The sequence below is a fragment of the Rhipicephalus microplus genome, chromosome 6 (genome assembly GCF_043290135.1).
Source record: "Rhipicephalus microplus isolate Deutch F79 chromosome 6, USDA_Rmic, whole genome shotgun sequence".
Lineage (NCBI taxonomy): Eukaryota > Metazoa > Arthropoda > Arachnida > Ixodida > Ixodidae > Rhipicephalus > Rhipicephalus microplus.
In genome coordinates this window covers 92,988,204-93,004,599 of record NC_134705.1, presented here as the reverse complement: position 1 = coordinate 93,004,599, position 16,396 = coordinate 92,988,204, and the positions used below count along the sequence as shown (strand labels likewise).

The 16,396-nt window shown below is 43.6% G+C and overlaps 1 long non-coding RNA gene across 2 annotated transcripts; it reads right to left on the bottom strand.

Moving 5' to 3' along the window:
• Window positions 1–1,558: 1,558 nt before the first annotated feature.
• LOC142764828 (uncharacterized) lies at window positions 1,559–15,332 on the bottom strand. Of its 2 annotated transcripts, XR_012883915.1 has the most exons (3): window positions 15,214–15,332; window positions 11,666–11,767; window positions 1,559–1,770 (listed from the first exon to the last, which is right to left on the bottom strand). It is a non-coding gene; the product is annotated as an uncharacterized LOC142764828 (long non-coding RNA). The 2 variants fall into 2 exon arrangements; XR_012883914.1 differs by lacking the exon at window positions 15,214–15,332 and having other exon boundaries at window positions 11,666–11,846.
• Window positions 15,333–16,396: the final 1,064 nt, after the last annotated feature.

Sequence of the window (16,396 nt, the reverse complement as noted above, 5' to 3'; positions counted from 1 at the left end):
TCAAAAAGGAAGGGGAAGGAGTCAAAGGAAAACGCAAGCTTCTCTGGAAAATATCTGGTTCCACTACATCTCTTTGGTGGTCACGCAGTCTCAGTACGTTTGTCATAAATTCAGTCAGCTGCATAATTTGTCGTTGCGGTCATTCGATGAGATTCATTATAACGCTCACCTCCGTTTCTCTTGAACGGTGTTTTGGCGTGAAGACTCCAAGACCTAGTCCACTAACTCTTCCAGCTGCATATCCAGACTGGCGGATCCCGTATTGAGAAGTTCTTCACGGCTGATTGAAGCTCCTTGCAGCACCCATTCGACGAAGTCAGCTCTTGTAACATCGCGTGCAAGGATTTTTGCTGGCTCACCTTGAACTTAGTAGCTGGTGAAGCTTAGTTCAGCTGACGACGTCCGGTTAGAAGAATGTCTCCCACATGTACGCTTGATGACTGCGCAAAATGTACCGTTGCTTGAAGGTAAGTAACTCTTACATTGAACGACAGAGAGACGGATGTCATCCGCCCTATATTCTCCCTATGCCAACCTCATCCCCTCTCCATCTGCACCTTGCTTTTGCTCTTTCGATGCTTTAGGCAAAGACCACTTCATTTATTTCCGCACCACACTTACCCGCAAGACGGCGCTTCGTAAGGTATGAAATGGGCGAAAAGAAATGCGGGTTGAGACGGCACGCCGATATTCCCGCACCAAACACCGTGACATAGAGTTTGACTGCATTTACTAGGTCCTACCTTCGTATTTTTTAATCGGTTACAATGAACTACATTGCTCCTTCCGTTGTCTTGTGTCTCAGTTTTTACGCACAACGTTATTATTACGAACGCTCGTAGTTTAAAAAAATATCATCGAGCCAATGACATGAATATACAAATAATACAATTTGAAATCAGTGACGTCACGCGTTGAGATTTCTGCGCTAAATTTAAACTGAACCTTGAGCCTACATTTTTTTCTTTGTAATAATGAACTTATGATAGTAAAACTTGCGCCATGATACAGTACAGTTCACCAATCTTAAGAAAGTAAACATTTCAGTTTAGTGTCCCTTTAATACAAGAAAGGACTACAAAGCCTGGTTCTTCTTATCTCTGCTTTATTCCTCTTGCGAGCTATTGGCAACAGCCAGGACAGAGTGATAACACAGTCTCGTGACAAATTCAGGAAGGTTGGAACACAAAGTGTCCATAGCATTATCATGTCATCATGTACAATTAGGTTGTTTTTATGTACAATGACAACCTTCCAAGCTTACTTTTCTTTCGCATCGATGTTCAAAACCCTGGTTATTGTGCGATACTTTCCCGCTAAATAAATGCCATAGTAAATTGAGAGTCCATGTCTATTTTACCGTAGCGCTGAGGAGACATGCGAACATATCTTGTGTATTCAGAACGCAAGCTATTCACTTTACCTTTTGTCTCAAGAAAATAGAAACAGTCAGCACTCACCTTCTTGAATTCTTTTTTTGGCAACGTTTTGCCCCATAAAATTATTTACCTCTTTATGGTTTCATAATACCACTTCGTAGTGTATTAGGCCAAAGAAGCTTACCGCATTGTCTTTTGCATGCCTTTTTACTCGGGAATCCACAACTCTTTCCATGGCAATTGCAAGTTGTCAAGGGCTTACACAAGCCTGAGGCGTTGCTGAAATACCAAGTAACTTCTTTCTCGGTGCAGTTCTTGGTCACAGTCGCCAAATCCTGGGGCTGACGACAAGCGTCCAACAACCCCCTGTTTTCGGCTGCGATACATGATACTGCAATTCATAAGTTCGAAACGTGTGTAAGTGTTGTGAAATCTTACCAGGATCTCAGATTTTTATTTTTACTGTCTTTTCTGAGAAAATACTTTGTTGGTGTGTTCGAATACTTGATAGATTTAACAGAGGAGGTAAAGCCGGTATTGTACACCTAAAAGACAGCAGGTATGCGGAAAATGAGTATGTATTAAACTGCTCCTGGCATAGCAAAGCGTGCCTGGTATGGTTTAGCGAAAGGGGGGGAAACAGAATTGAGGGTGAAAAAGAATGTGACTCGAAGGAGGAAGGAAACAGGGAGAGAAGATGGTAATGCATGGAACAGTCTTGTATAGCATACTGTATACTTTAGAAAGGGCATGAGAATACGATGTGAGGGTGAGGAGAACTGGTGTTAGGGAAGCACGGGAAAGAGAATGAGGAGAGAGAGATAACCACAGCATAACAATGCTCACTATCGCACTTTAAGAGATGGGGAAAAAAATAAGGATAAGGAGGAACGATGTCAAAGTTAACAGAAAGGAACGTAGACACGGCGATATAAAAATACATATGAACAGAAGATTTAGAAAGTGGCCAAAAACGAAACATATATGAAGGAAAAGGAAGAATGGGATGCTGAAAGAGGTATACGGAAACTGGTAAGAATTAAGAAAAAAAGAAGGAACTCATTCTGCGTATGCCAGGTGGTAGCGCTTTCATCCCAACTCTGTCGTTTACGTACGTTGCAAAGACGTACCTGTAGCTATTTAGTTTTTTTCCTTTAAAACTAAATCAGATAGTGTAGTACTCGTTTTTTTTCAGTACATTGCGTTGTAATAAAGGTTTATGGGCAAGAAAACGAGGGCTCTGGAGAATATTATCGGCCTAATGGCGTCGGAAAAAATTTTGATTGGGCCAATGCTCTCTTACAATGCATAAGTGACAGTTAAATAAAAAATAGCGGGGATTTTAGATATTCAAAATGTATAAATTGTTCACAGTAATGACCAAAATAAGACCTAAAGAACGTATAAACACTTAAAGTGATCAACAACCATATTTTATGGGGCCTTGCAAATTTTTTAACGCAAAAAAATTTAGCCCGTCAGTGAGTCTGATCACAGAATGGTAAAGTGGGAAACACCGCGAAACATTTGTAACTGAAATTTTTCTATTTGCAGTGAATACAAAGTCGTGTACTCGCATGCTGCAAACAGTGTGAGCGAGAGCGGCTGGTGTACGAGCGTGGTGGTTTTTTGTGCATTCCGTGCACATACGTCGCGGCTCTACTTGGTTGTCCCAAAGGTCACCTGGGCTTAATATTCTTGCGCATAACGTCCTAAGGTATGCCGTAAAAGGTAATTTTCCACTGACGTCAAGGGCGAACTTGATGCGATTCGTCTCGAAGAATTGTGCGCCGTGATCGCACGTGCGTCCATGTTAGCAAGGGCCTTACAGGAATATGATACGTCTATGTCCCAACGTGGACGGAACGTGTAAAAGTAGTTGTTTTTGTCTTGTGTAACGTCAAAACTTTTTGCTCGGAAATACGATTGGCTGCAGAATATGAACCACGGAGTGAAAGCATTCGAGTTACGAGTCAGATGAGGTGATTTTGTTTTGTATAGCATCGAATCACTGACGTTGAAGGTGACCGACAGCAGAGTCTTAACCAAGGGCCGCGTGTGCTCGAGTGCTAGCAGGTGATGACGACAAAGAACACGCGCACTGGCTGAGCAGCGCGCTTGAATCTACACGCTTACATGTGGCCTCGCTAGAATGTACAGACCAACACGTGCGCTCAGATTTAGTTGCAGTCGCGATGTTGTAAGATGCTCGGCCAGTACTGATCTCAGAGGCGACTACACTGATTTTTTCTAAAACAAACTTAGTGCAAGCGTTAAAAGCTTCACAATAAATTTAAAAACCCCCTGCCTCTAAAAATATAATCACAAACAGTTCCTGACACCTTTATTGCATGGTTGCACATCTGCGCTCAGTAAAACGACAAACAAATGAAAGATGATGCCTCTGGTTTCAAAACACCACCCAACTTAGTCGACCGCCCTTGACGTGGTGACTGGTTTCATCGTAGCCAATGAAACCCAGCACGCTGCAGGTAGATTCGACTTTTTCGCCCTGTTGGCTCGTTCATAAAAGGGTGTCGCCAGAGCTCAAGAAGATGCCGAGTTTCGCGTAAGTTGGCCGATCCTGCATAGACCCCTTGGTCACTATATTGCACGGTCTTTCATCTCTAGTAGTATCTAAACACACTTTTCAAACAAACTCAATAGAAGTGCGAAAAGTACTACGCACTTATTCCCCTGGAAAATGTTTCTACATTTTCAAAGGGATGTGCACTATTACTGAGGCACACAATATTACCAGTGTAATAGTGTGCGCCTTACAAAAAAGTAGCTGCTGTATTGGAGTGCATGCTACGCCCTTCGAGAAGGCAGTAAAATTGTGCGCGTGCGAATATTCTGCTAATATCTTTCTAATGCTCCAATCGTTTTTCACGTGTTCAAATCACAAATATTGGGAAATGAACATTAGTGATAGTAATATTCGATAGTCACATAGATAGCTTTAAACTCTTTAGTTATAAAATGACTAACTCACAAAAAAAAACTTTTTACTACAATGCTGGATCCTGTAATTCAGCCCTAAAGTTGGCGTAAACCTATTCTGTAACTGTACACGTCCGCACAAAAAAAAAGTTGGACTAAAAGCAAGATGCATACAAACAGCGAAGCGAGCATTCAAGTTAATTTTATGCGTGAGAGATTCAGTTTTATACGTCGATGGTGTTTTCTGACGTGTTGTTGTGTATGACATCAGCCGTATACCTGTGGACAACGAGCCTGTATGACTCTGTATGCTGTCAATGGTTATCATCGTAAGCGCCGCGGTAGATCTTCGTCAACTCTTTCACCTCACTCCTCATTTTCAGAGTGTAGAATGAAAACCTAATACGTATTTGCATATGGTTAGCATCGCTTTTGTTTCCGTATTTTTAATTTAGTCTTTCTTCCTTAAAAACAAAAAAAAAAACAAAAAACGGATATCCCACGCACTATGGAAATCGATGAAATGCGAAGCATACACCAAGTCGCCAATTGTGCTGCACATAAGATACATGTCTTGATTTACATGTTAGGGCCTGTCATTTCTGTTCGCACGGTCACGCCACGCAATACTGATTGTGTTGTACATCAAGTCAACGAAAAGGCCGTGAGATCACTATGAGCGTGGCATGGCACGTAATACATACCGTGCATGACATGAATGTCATGATCTTCATATTGTCACAAGGTCGTGACGCAGCTGAACGCAGGAGACTGGGTGGTCAGATCAAACTGTTTTTTTGGGCTAACTTGTGCCCGGTAAACGAAAAAAATCGGATCACAGTAGCAGGCTTTCACTGATAACGGTGAACACAGCCATCGATCAACTGACAAGCGGCGAAACATGTCGGCATTTATACAGTCGCCATCGAACCTTCTAGCGTTCTCGCTAGCAGTGAAGTAGATTCCAGAATAATCTTAAATACTCACGAAGTGGGCGTAGTCTAAACAAAATCATGTACTGCAGTCCTGAAGCTTCTTGAACACGGTAGACGCTGCGAATCGCGTACAGCGTTACGGGGTCATAAGAAAACTTGAGGAAGGAACGTGGCGTTATTATCACTTGTTATTTATGTTCATCGCACAGCCGCGTCCAGCAACAATAATGTGTATATCAAGTCAGCGAAACTGCTGCGAGCGCACCGCGAGCGTGATATGTAAATCAAGTTGTACGTGACATCATGCCGTAAATTTTATGTCACCAGCTCTGTGATTATATCTGTGATTTACATTCATCACATAGCCACGTCGAGCAATACCAGTTCTTTAGCATATCAAGCTAGCCAACTCGGTGCGACCGCTCCATGAGCGTGGCAGGTAAATCACGCTGTACATGAAATTCATATTATGTTTGTTGCGTTGCCGCTTGTATTTATGCCTTTCATACATTCGATTACACAATACTAATTATGATATATCTTGATCAGCTAGTATAACGGCTGCGGGATCACCGTAAACGTGACATGTAAGAGACTATTCATCACATGGAAATCTTAATTATCGTTCTACGACCTGTCATTTTCATTCCGTGTGCAGTGTCGCCACCCGATACCAAATTTGGTACATGCCAAGCTACAGCCGAACAGCCGCGAGCGTACCATAAACACGGCGTGTATGTCATGGTATATATGACACCCATGTCATGATTTTCACGTAAGTCCCTATCATTTAAATCAGTCTCGCAGAAATGTCTCGCCGTATCAATTGTGGCATATACGTATTTATTTAAACGGCAGCCATTGCCCCAAGGCTATGTCGTGTAAATTATGCACATGACAAGTCTGTCGTAATTTGCAGGCTAAGGCGCCACCTACGTTTGTCGTACACCTTTGTCACAACGTACCAGGTTTTGGAACATATAAAGTTGACCAAACAACCGCAAAAGCAACAGGGCCATGGAATATAAATCATGGCGTTATGGCAAGTGTGTCATAATTTTCGTGTCACCTTTATGTTCGTAACAGAGTCATGTTATGCCACACCAATGTCTACACATAATAATAACGATACAGCCAGGAGAGCACGAAGTAGTTGGACATACATACATACATACATACATACATACATACATACATACATACATACATACATACATACATACATACATACATACATACATACATACATACATACATACATACATACATACATACATACATACATACATACATACATACATACGCACGCTCAAAGTTGCAGAAGTCTGCCAAGAGATGTTTTGCATTTAAAACAGAAGTGGAATGCGCATTAACCGTGGTGGTGATAGGCTTCAAATTTACAACTTGACGGTGTACTGCAGAGCTGCCATCTGTAAACGTGACCGCGAAGCAACGTCGACTTCAGGCGGCGTTTCGCTGAAACCTTCACAGGTAGCGCTCCGTTTTCATACCAGTCAATGTGCCTTCAGCTTGTTGCGGCTCGTTCGAAACGATGCGCTCTAGCATCACTGCAAGCGCAATCTGCTTTGAATTTCATAAAAAAGCAAACTGATAATACACGAAACTTTTCTATAGAAGTGCATTGTGAAATCACAGCAATCTGAAAAATGTGGGCGTAAACAAGCAAGTAGTCTAGCTGACAAGTGCGGCGATTAGCCTAGCCTGCCATTACCATAACCACCCTGCTGTATATATACCTCGTAGACGTCTTAATTTGCACGGACTCGCCCACTGGATTCCATGCCGAACAGTTGTGCCCCTGCGATCTCCGACGACCGCGATCTCCGGGCGGAGTGGCGCGGCAGGAGAGAGAAAACATTTTATTGAACAAAGCGTGTGAGAGGGAACCCTAGTCCGGCTTTCCTATGATGATCTCGGTGACCAACCGGGCCCGTTTAACCAAGGCCTGCCGGACCTCGGCAGGCCCATACCAGAGGGCATCGCCCCACAGCTCTTTGGCGCTGGAGGGGCGCAGGATAGCGGGAAGGAGAGGAAATAACATTGGGGCGCGCTGCACCATGACATGAAATACTGTTGGGAAGCTGCCACAGGCCGGGCAAGAGTCTGCGTAGTGGTCACTGCACAATATATGCATGTAGATCGAGGAGGCAAGACAACTTTTGGAGCGCGCGCACACAACGCGCGCCTGTCGTGCCATCTCGCTGCTGATGACGAAAACGCGCTGAAGTTGCAGAGCTCTGAGGACCACCAGCGGTACATAATGTATGTAAACGACTTGCCGTTAACAGGTTAGAGAAGGTTCGTTTGTCTTTTAATGGTTAGCGTTGCGAGCCCAGGAGCGCGAGGTCACTGGTTCGACACTCTGTTGAGAAAGTTTTCCTTCTAGTTTTTTTTTCTTTGCAATCTGTTAGTATGCAATTCACCACATCATATTCGTAACGGAAATACGCCAGCGGAGCTGTGGTGGACCCCGGCATAAAACACTTCCGTGTTAAAAATGCACCTCCACAGACACATGTGCACAGCCATTTCGCATGGTACAGCAAGCTTTGTCTTGCGATCAGCCGCTCAAAATGTCTGCGACTTCAGCCACTCGATGCTGTTGACACTTATAATACGTAAGTGCCACATCGGTAGAGGACGAGTTCTTCTTGCGCGTGAAAAACTGAGATGGGAGCATGAATTAGATACATAATGTATAACTGTAAAACGCCCGCGGCAGCGGCTGCATTTTGATGGAGGCAAGTTACTAGAGCCCCGTGTATTTAGATTTAAGTTCCACTTAAAGAACCCAGGAGGTAGACATTTCCCGAGCCCTTTATTATGTCATACTTCTTATTAATAGTGTGTTTTATGAATGTTAAAGCTTCATTAATAATAAGTTCTAAAAAATCACGTGTGTTGCTTCTGAGAAAATGCCTTCACTGCGGTACATTTGTGTTAAAAGGAAAATCAAATGTAGTGGAATGATCATAGGCTTTTTGTTTTTCTAAGATAGCTTTCCCACAAACTGTGTTTCGTTAAAGGCTACTCCTAACCACGATTGAGGTGCTGTCATCTTTTTGTCATGGTGGGTTCTGCACAGTGATATAAACGCTAATGGGCACGCTCACAGCCTGACCTTTCATACCAAGCTGTTCTCCGCCATGTCCCTTCTGCGCCATGTTATTTGTACAAACTTTATGCCCTGTATCTGTATACTGTACGTTCGTACGATCGTTATGTCCTGCTTTTATGTGTTACAGCAGGGCTCCCTTTGTAAATGTTGGCTGTGTGTCGAATAGATCGAAAGTTATTACCATCATGAAACAGCGCGCAATCTGGCAATGTTCGCTGCTTACAATGGCTACTTGAGCAAAGTACGCTGACTCCACGCGCACTGCCTTCCCGTGTCGTCATTGCCAGGTTCCATCTCATTGAAGTGAGAAAGACGTGAGACGTTCCGTCATTTATATGAACGCTATGACAGCGAGTGTTCGCATCCATTGAGGGACAACCCTACATGTCTTCGAGTGAACGTGTGACACATTGATGGCGAATGTTTACGGCAATACTTGCAGCCAATCAAACGGTACACCTTGCTGTATTCGTCCACTGGTGCGATATGTAAAATTGTATATCGATGATTGCTTCGAAAGCAAAGGTACGGATTGAACACGCGCTTTCTTGCGTAAATTCGTCATCAGACATGAGTAGGCGTGTCAGTTGTCACACTGAATGCACAAATAGTGTTGCGGAACTGGCTCGGCCTAGCCTTAAAAGGGGCCCTGCAGCACTTTTTGAGCATGGTCAGAAAGCGCTGCCAATCGGTAGTAGAGGCTCCCGACAAGACGCGAGCAAAATATTATAGCGCAGCACGTGGCCTGGAATTTAGAATAAATTATCAAAATCAGCTAAAATTGCTTTCTCTTCTGTTGACAAATCACGAAATGAGCCCGAAAATTACTCGTAGTAAGCCCATCAGTCAGCCATTGGCTGATTTGAACCTGGCGTGCTGGGTCGTTACAGAGCTCGCCGCGGGAGGCCGTCCCTTCTCCAAGCGCGCGCGCGATCGCACTGAAAGAGCCACGTATTCGAAGAAAAAAAAAAGTGCTCAAGGTCACGAGGCGCGAGTGACGTTTTTTGTTGGCCTCTCCCATCGCTGCTTTCTCAGCTTCCAGCGCTTTCGTCGGGACGAGAGAAGAGAGAATGTGACTGCAGCGTGTGACAAATCTTTGTAACTCCGCGCATACTGGACGGATTCTTAAAATTTTAGCGGTGTTCAATTTGTGAGGCAATAAGCTCTTCCAGTAAGTTACTTCCATGGTTCCTCAAAAATGTGTTTCAAAGCCCCTTTAAACTACATCACGTAAATGTGAAAGGTGCGTGCAATGAACCACTACCATGGCTCCATCCCAGTGGCAAATAAAAACGCATATGGCCTAAATTTATCATGTTGTTCGATGATATAGTGTAGAAATACATAAAGCATTATGTTGAAGTGCTCTATTGCGAAATTACTCTACCGGTCGATTCAATCAGCTTGGAGCCACGTTAAATAACCTTGTGTCCACTTTTTTAAAACAGCAAACTTGATCTACCTATTGAGAGATAGTGGTAAAATAACATCATTTATACAACAATGCCACCAAATGCATTGCACCCCACTTTTATTCTTCTAGTAATTTCAGTGTCATGGTTTGAATTCGAGGGCCTGTGGCCTAAGTAAGCATATTCCTTTACACTCCCAGTGCCTCGCTATCTACGCGAAACGTTGTTCTGGTCGGTTCAACGCTGCTTTTAAGTTCCTACATGTTCATTTTGAGATTTACAGGCTGCTTTCCCGGCCCGAGTCTGTAATGAGTACTTTCCTTCCGCCTCCTGAGTTACTCAGCAAAGTGATGTCGTCAGCGAATCACAGGTCACTTAGGTACTCTCGACTGATTTTTATCTCTAAAGGTTTCCTATCCTGGGATCCTGAATGCCTCGTGTTAGCTCGTGGTGAGTGGCATCGTATAGATTGTGTCTACCTACCTTACACTTTCTTCGGTAAAATTCTAATAAATTCTGTATTTAGGACCACACTGGCTGTTGAGGAAGCGTACATTTCTTCCAGTATTTTCACATATGCTTCATCGACGTCCTCATACTGTAGTGGGTGCAAAACGGCTGATGTTTTGACTGAATGAAGAGTTTTCTCGTTATCAATGAATACTATCTATAGGCGAAGGTTATATTCCACACACCTTTATACCACCTGATTTATGATGTGAACATGGTCTGTTGCGGTGTAACCTGTGCCGTATCCTGCTTTATTGTTTTCTTAATTGAATTCTGAGGTGACCTTAAATATGTTAGCCACTACATTTCATAATAGATCGTAAGCAACAAGAGCTACCTGATTGGCCTGTAATTTTTCAAGTCCTAACGTACCCTTTGGTATGAGATTTGCTCATGGTAGCATTGTTCCAAAATTCTGGTATGGTCATTGTTAAGAGACACTTCATGTGCAGTGTGGTCCGTTTTTAGCAAAATATGTTGCCCACCTTCCAACATATCGTATGTTACCTGATCTCCACCCGTGCCTTTGCCTCTTTGCACTCGTTCCAAGGGTTTCTTCGCTCCTCGTCGTTACTGATGCGATGTTTGATCCCTCTTGGGTGCTACATCAACTTCCATTATCAAGGTGGTTGGCCTGGCTTCATTACAGAGCCTTGTAGAACTCCTCAGCTAGGTTAAGTATCTTATTCGTATTGGTAGTTACATTGCATCACTTCCCTGCTCTTTTTTGTATTTCTAGTCATATTGCCACAGGAAATTACCATTGCTCCGCGCAACGCGGACGTTGGCAACCAGAGAAACGCTAGCGGCACGACTACGAGCGACGAAGCCAGCCGCAATGCACGAGCCGGCCCTGCATGCGCCCGGTACTCCGCCGAACAGCCAACGCGCGTGAAGAAGAAGAGAACGAGGGTGCTCCAGGCAGAGGCTCACGAGGACTACCGCCCTTGGATCTTGATTGCTGTGCAACGTTCACTTTGGGCCCAAGTTCGCTCTTAATAAACTGTGTAAATAGAACATCGTTGTTGTGGGGCTGCTACATTCGTTACAATATGATGTCTTTTTATCAGGCTGTGTAATCTATGGCAGCTTACGCCACGGCCGTTCACAGAAGACAACTCTTCGCCCAATCTTCGGTAAAGCGTCTATTCTTGGCCCTCGCTGTAACCGAGTTCATGAGCTTTCACTGTCACGGCAACTTTTCTCAAAACGAATAGTTGCAAGTGCAAGCGAATCACCGGTGTCACTCTACACAGTATCGCTCCTTATACACTCTTATAAAAACAATGCGTCTACAAATCTCATCAGTTTTTGATAAGTCGCATTCCAACTTTTCTAATGACTCACCGCACAGACTTGCCGTTAGAACCAGGAATGTAGAGTGCATTCTCCGTTTTGCATGCCTTGAAACGTTCTTTTTCGACATTTCACACCATGGACTCAGCGGATCTGGTTGACCAATAAGACGCCATCTTTTGAGAAACACATCAAGTCATCACGAGAGCCTCGATGAGTTTGAGAGACTATACGAAATTATTTCGAATAAGTGTGATTAAAGCAAACGCAACACCACAAAGTGAAAATAAACAAGGACATGTGAATATACCGCCGTCACTCCACTCATTTTCATTACAATAAAAGTATCCCCAGCTGCCGCACAATAAATCAAGTCTGATCTACACAAAGCACAATAGTGGTGAAATAGCATACCCTAGTATATCGTTTTACAGGTCTCCTGCTTGAGTGTAACCATAGAGTGTACAATCTGATTGTCAGAAAACGCAATGCTTCGTACATTTCAAGCGTGAATCCTTGCAAATAGGTCGTTCGGACAATGGTCACGTACACTGCTAAACTTTGTAAAATATAAAAAATACTCAGATGCTGCAGGGTTACGTCGTTTACAAAAAACAAATATTTACACTAAACATGAAAAATGAAAAAAGGTACTAGAAGTTCGCATAAAAAAATAACGGTCATGCAATGCAGCACTCGGTAAGGCATGAAACAAGGTATGCAAATATACAAGTAATATTGGCGCTAGACTAAGCAAAAGGAAGCTGCCAAATGTTACGCGTCTACTTTCTATATCTCCTTTATTTGTTAATAAATGTGTCGTGCTCGCGCAGTTACAACATCGCTCGGCAGTTTATTCCAATGATAAATCGCAAAAAAACAATGGTGAGTTCTGAAGGAAGTTAATATGGGCAAAGATGGGTTGTATTCTACAAGCATGATACAAGCGTGGAAAAATTCGAATGAGCTGGTTTAGTCTGCGACAGTACAAACAATGAAGCACTTAAAAAAACGTTTGGAAATAAAACAGCAGTGCTGTGTTTGGCGGGCCACCCTTTTGCCGTGGCCTTCAAATCAGAAGAAAGGCAGCCGCCTCATTTTGTGGAATTAAGGATCAGCGCCAAGACGCCCAGCTGTTTCCATGGGCTTGGCGCTGGGTGGCTGAAATTACTCTACGGATCACCACTGTCTTTCGGGTCCGTGCAGAGATGCGACACGTGGCGTCTTCGTGCCCTGGTAAAAGCCACAATGCCCAGCTTCCGCCGATTACGGACATCGAACCATAACGCTGTGCGTCTCTGACTGATGAGCCCCCGACGCTCAAATCAGCAACAGATGCCCAGGAATAGACCCTCGGAGGCGCCTAGACTGCGACTGCTACTTGACAAAGCATGGGTGGTCGGCCCGAGCGACAAGATCACAGACTCGTTTCACCCCGCTCAAGCAAGGTTCGCTGAAGGAGGCAGCATCGCCATGACCATACACGTGTTTGTGTATTTGTGTATTTGTATGTTGGGTGCAGTGCCAGCATAATGACACTTGTGTGTGCAACCGGACATGTTATTGGACAGTGTCTATGGACCTATTCCCCGATCTACGGATCTGGGGAGATTAGACTGTATTTAATTAGCCCTCGTGGTCTTCTTAGTGTGGTTCACGGAGCTTATTCAATAGACAGCCTTTTACATGCGGAGCATGTTATACTCGGGGCTAGTCATGCGCCGTCACCGTCCGCAGCCTCCCCTCCTCCTCCGCCAGCCATCTGTGCATCCCTTCTTCCTCTCAACACAGCGTGCGCTGCACTCGCTTCTCCCCTCCACGTGCCCACGCGACCTTTAGTTTTACGTGCACCAGCTGTATGCTAACGTGCGCATGCGCAGGCCGGGGCCGGCGCTGATGTGCACCGGTACAGCAGATACGTAGGTGTGTGTATTTTTGAACTGTGCTCGTCGGTTTCACATAGCGAGGGGGTTTAAGCCAGCTACTTGGACGAGGATAGAAGGGAAGATGACACACCGCTGGACTGACAACAGGACTCAGCAACTGAACTGCGCCACTTAGCAGGCTGATTTTCTGTCGTGCACATTCAAGTCATTTATGGGGCACTTGTATATTACATCTTTCAAAACAGCTCCATTATAACGATAGAAAATAGTATATCATCATAAACCATGTAAGGGCCTTCATGCATGCTGGTCACCCCACGTGATCGATTTCAGCGTCGCAGTGCTAAGTATACTGACCGAGTACACCTTTTCATTTTTGAATTTCTTAGTATAAACAACCCAGATGACATAATGGCCGACTCTGTCAAGACTGGGAAAACATAAGTACTACACTTGCTATTGGCGCTTCATTCGTGTTGGCAGACTGAGGGATATTTTCTGGAGAACACATAAGGTTGATATTTGGAATTGCACATGTCAGAAAACTTCCAACTTCGACAGTATGTATTGCGGGGTTCTGGGAACGGCTGGCCAGGAAGACCTTAAACACGATACGGAGGCAAAAAAGAACACGCCTTTACTAGTCCTAGCGTCAACCACGATGCTAATATCTTCTTGCTGATGGTGCTCGATGGTGTGTCAGCGGCCGCTCAGGGCGAGCTATAGCATACTGTCGTATTGTTTATAGTTCTCTTCTATAATCGGCGCACCGGCAGCCCCCACTCCCATAATATGCATCACCAGCTTACGAAGACCCTTCATGCATGGTGGTCACCCTAGGTGTTTACCAACTTCTCAAGATTCGCCAGCTTTGTCAGATTGCCAAGTGCTTCGAAAAATGCGTCTCATTGAAAATCCGACACGCAGGGCTCGCGTGTTTGAACAGGAAAAAATGAAGAGCCGGTTGTTATCTGGGGTGACCATCATGCTGGAATGAGTCAAGTCAGCTTACGATCAACGCCTGCCAGTTATGCCGTTATTCAGCAAGAATGGTTGACCATACCAAGAATCAGTCTTGCAAGGATGTTGCAGTCTAAATCGCATTCAAGCTAGGAAGTCTTCCTAAATTTTCACTAACAGTGTCCATTAGTAATTATTTTAATGCTTGATTAGACGGGGACAAGAGAGAAATAAGTACATTACAGACAGCGCCCGCTCTGTGATGTACTCTTCTGTTATGTCCCGCCTATAATGTAGCACCACAATATTTCTTTAAAGAAAGGACGTATCGCCAATTAGTTTCTTATTGTGTCTTATTCAGTGCACTAACAATGTACATTCTTTTGTGTATTTACAGAGTTTCTCAGACCAGTCTAGACGCATGTAGTACAGCCGCCAGAAGACTGTCGTCTTTCGACGACATCTGCGGAGAAGCACGTAGATACATGGTCATTGTTTGTGGTGAAAGCGCACTAATGTAAAAGTCCCAAACAATGATGAGTGAATTTTTCCCAATGATAGAGTTGGAAGAATTCCTGCCTAATGTCAACAAACATATCTGTTTCTTGTGAACACATAGCACTTAAGTTGCAACAGTATTTCCGGTCATATATTAGAGCCTTGCTCAAAAGTCAGAATAGAAATTTTTATCGTCATCGTAAATAGAACGTTCAAACAAACTCACACAGCCACTCTTGCAGCAGTATTACTTACATGACACAAAACACTCGGTAAAGCAATCTGGTGCTACTCAGAACGAGGGAACTGCAATTGAATGCGCCAGTACGTGCACAAACGTTTTTTCATCGCTACTGCATATAAGCCGCAGAAAGCAGGATCAGGACAATTGGTCAGCCCAAGAATCACTGTCAGGCTGCTTGTATCATCACACTTACGCAGGTATACTGCAATGAAAATACGCTTGTGCGTCATTGCAAGGTCATCAATCACAGTTTCAGTAGATGTGAGCTAAAGAGACCACAATTTTTATTTTTCAGTTTGCTCGAAGGAAAGTGTTCAGCTCATGAAGTAGCCCCATTTTCGTGTAAAACTAGTTCACCAGTGTTATTCGTATTGAAGCCGTAAGTATTGTTATCTAAAGTATAAGTGTTATCTTTTTAGACAAATACCAGTGCTATGAAAAATCTCTATTGAATTCCGCAGAACACCAGATCCTCCCATTTCATTGTTTGCACAAACTTTCATTTCAGAAATTACATAGGGCATACGGGGCTATTAGGGGGAAGGCAATTGTTCTTTATGAAATGTCTTGCAGCTTCACGGCAGGTGGCGTTCTGAGACAGCTAATATTTTTACTGTGAACAGCGAGAAAAATGACTATGGCACTGGCTTTACATGGAAATGTTTAAAAGTAGAAAAAAAATATTAGATTACCACTCAAAGTGGTTAATCTAGTTCTTTGCAAACAACGCACTTGCTGTAAAAACGTTTCTGACTGGTGATAATAATTAGCGAAGGTAGTCCGAATGCTAATCTATCTATCTATCTATCTATCTATCTATCTATCTATCTATCTATCTATCTATCTATCTATCTATCTATCTATCTATCTATCTATCAATTTCTATTTACGAATAATAAATTTGGCTTGCTGGTCTGTTTCCCTGTTTAGATTTTATCGCATAAACATTGCTCATGGAAAGATAAATATTGTTACGTAAAAGTGACAAGGGGTGTGGCTATTTGGATGATACATTTATACTAATGCGTATAGCATCAACTATTATGACGGACAGCCCGCACAGCGGACAGACCAGCCCACTTCTTCGTTATGGTCTTCTGATCGCTGATAAGTGAGCTACGTACCATTACCCCTCGGTGTTAAAAGTGCCATTTCGGTGCATATTATTGTGGTCTTCAGAAGGCAGGGGGCAGG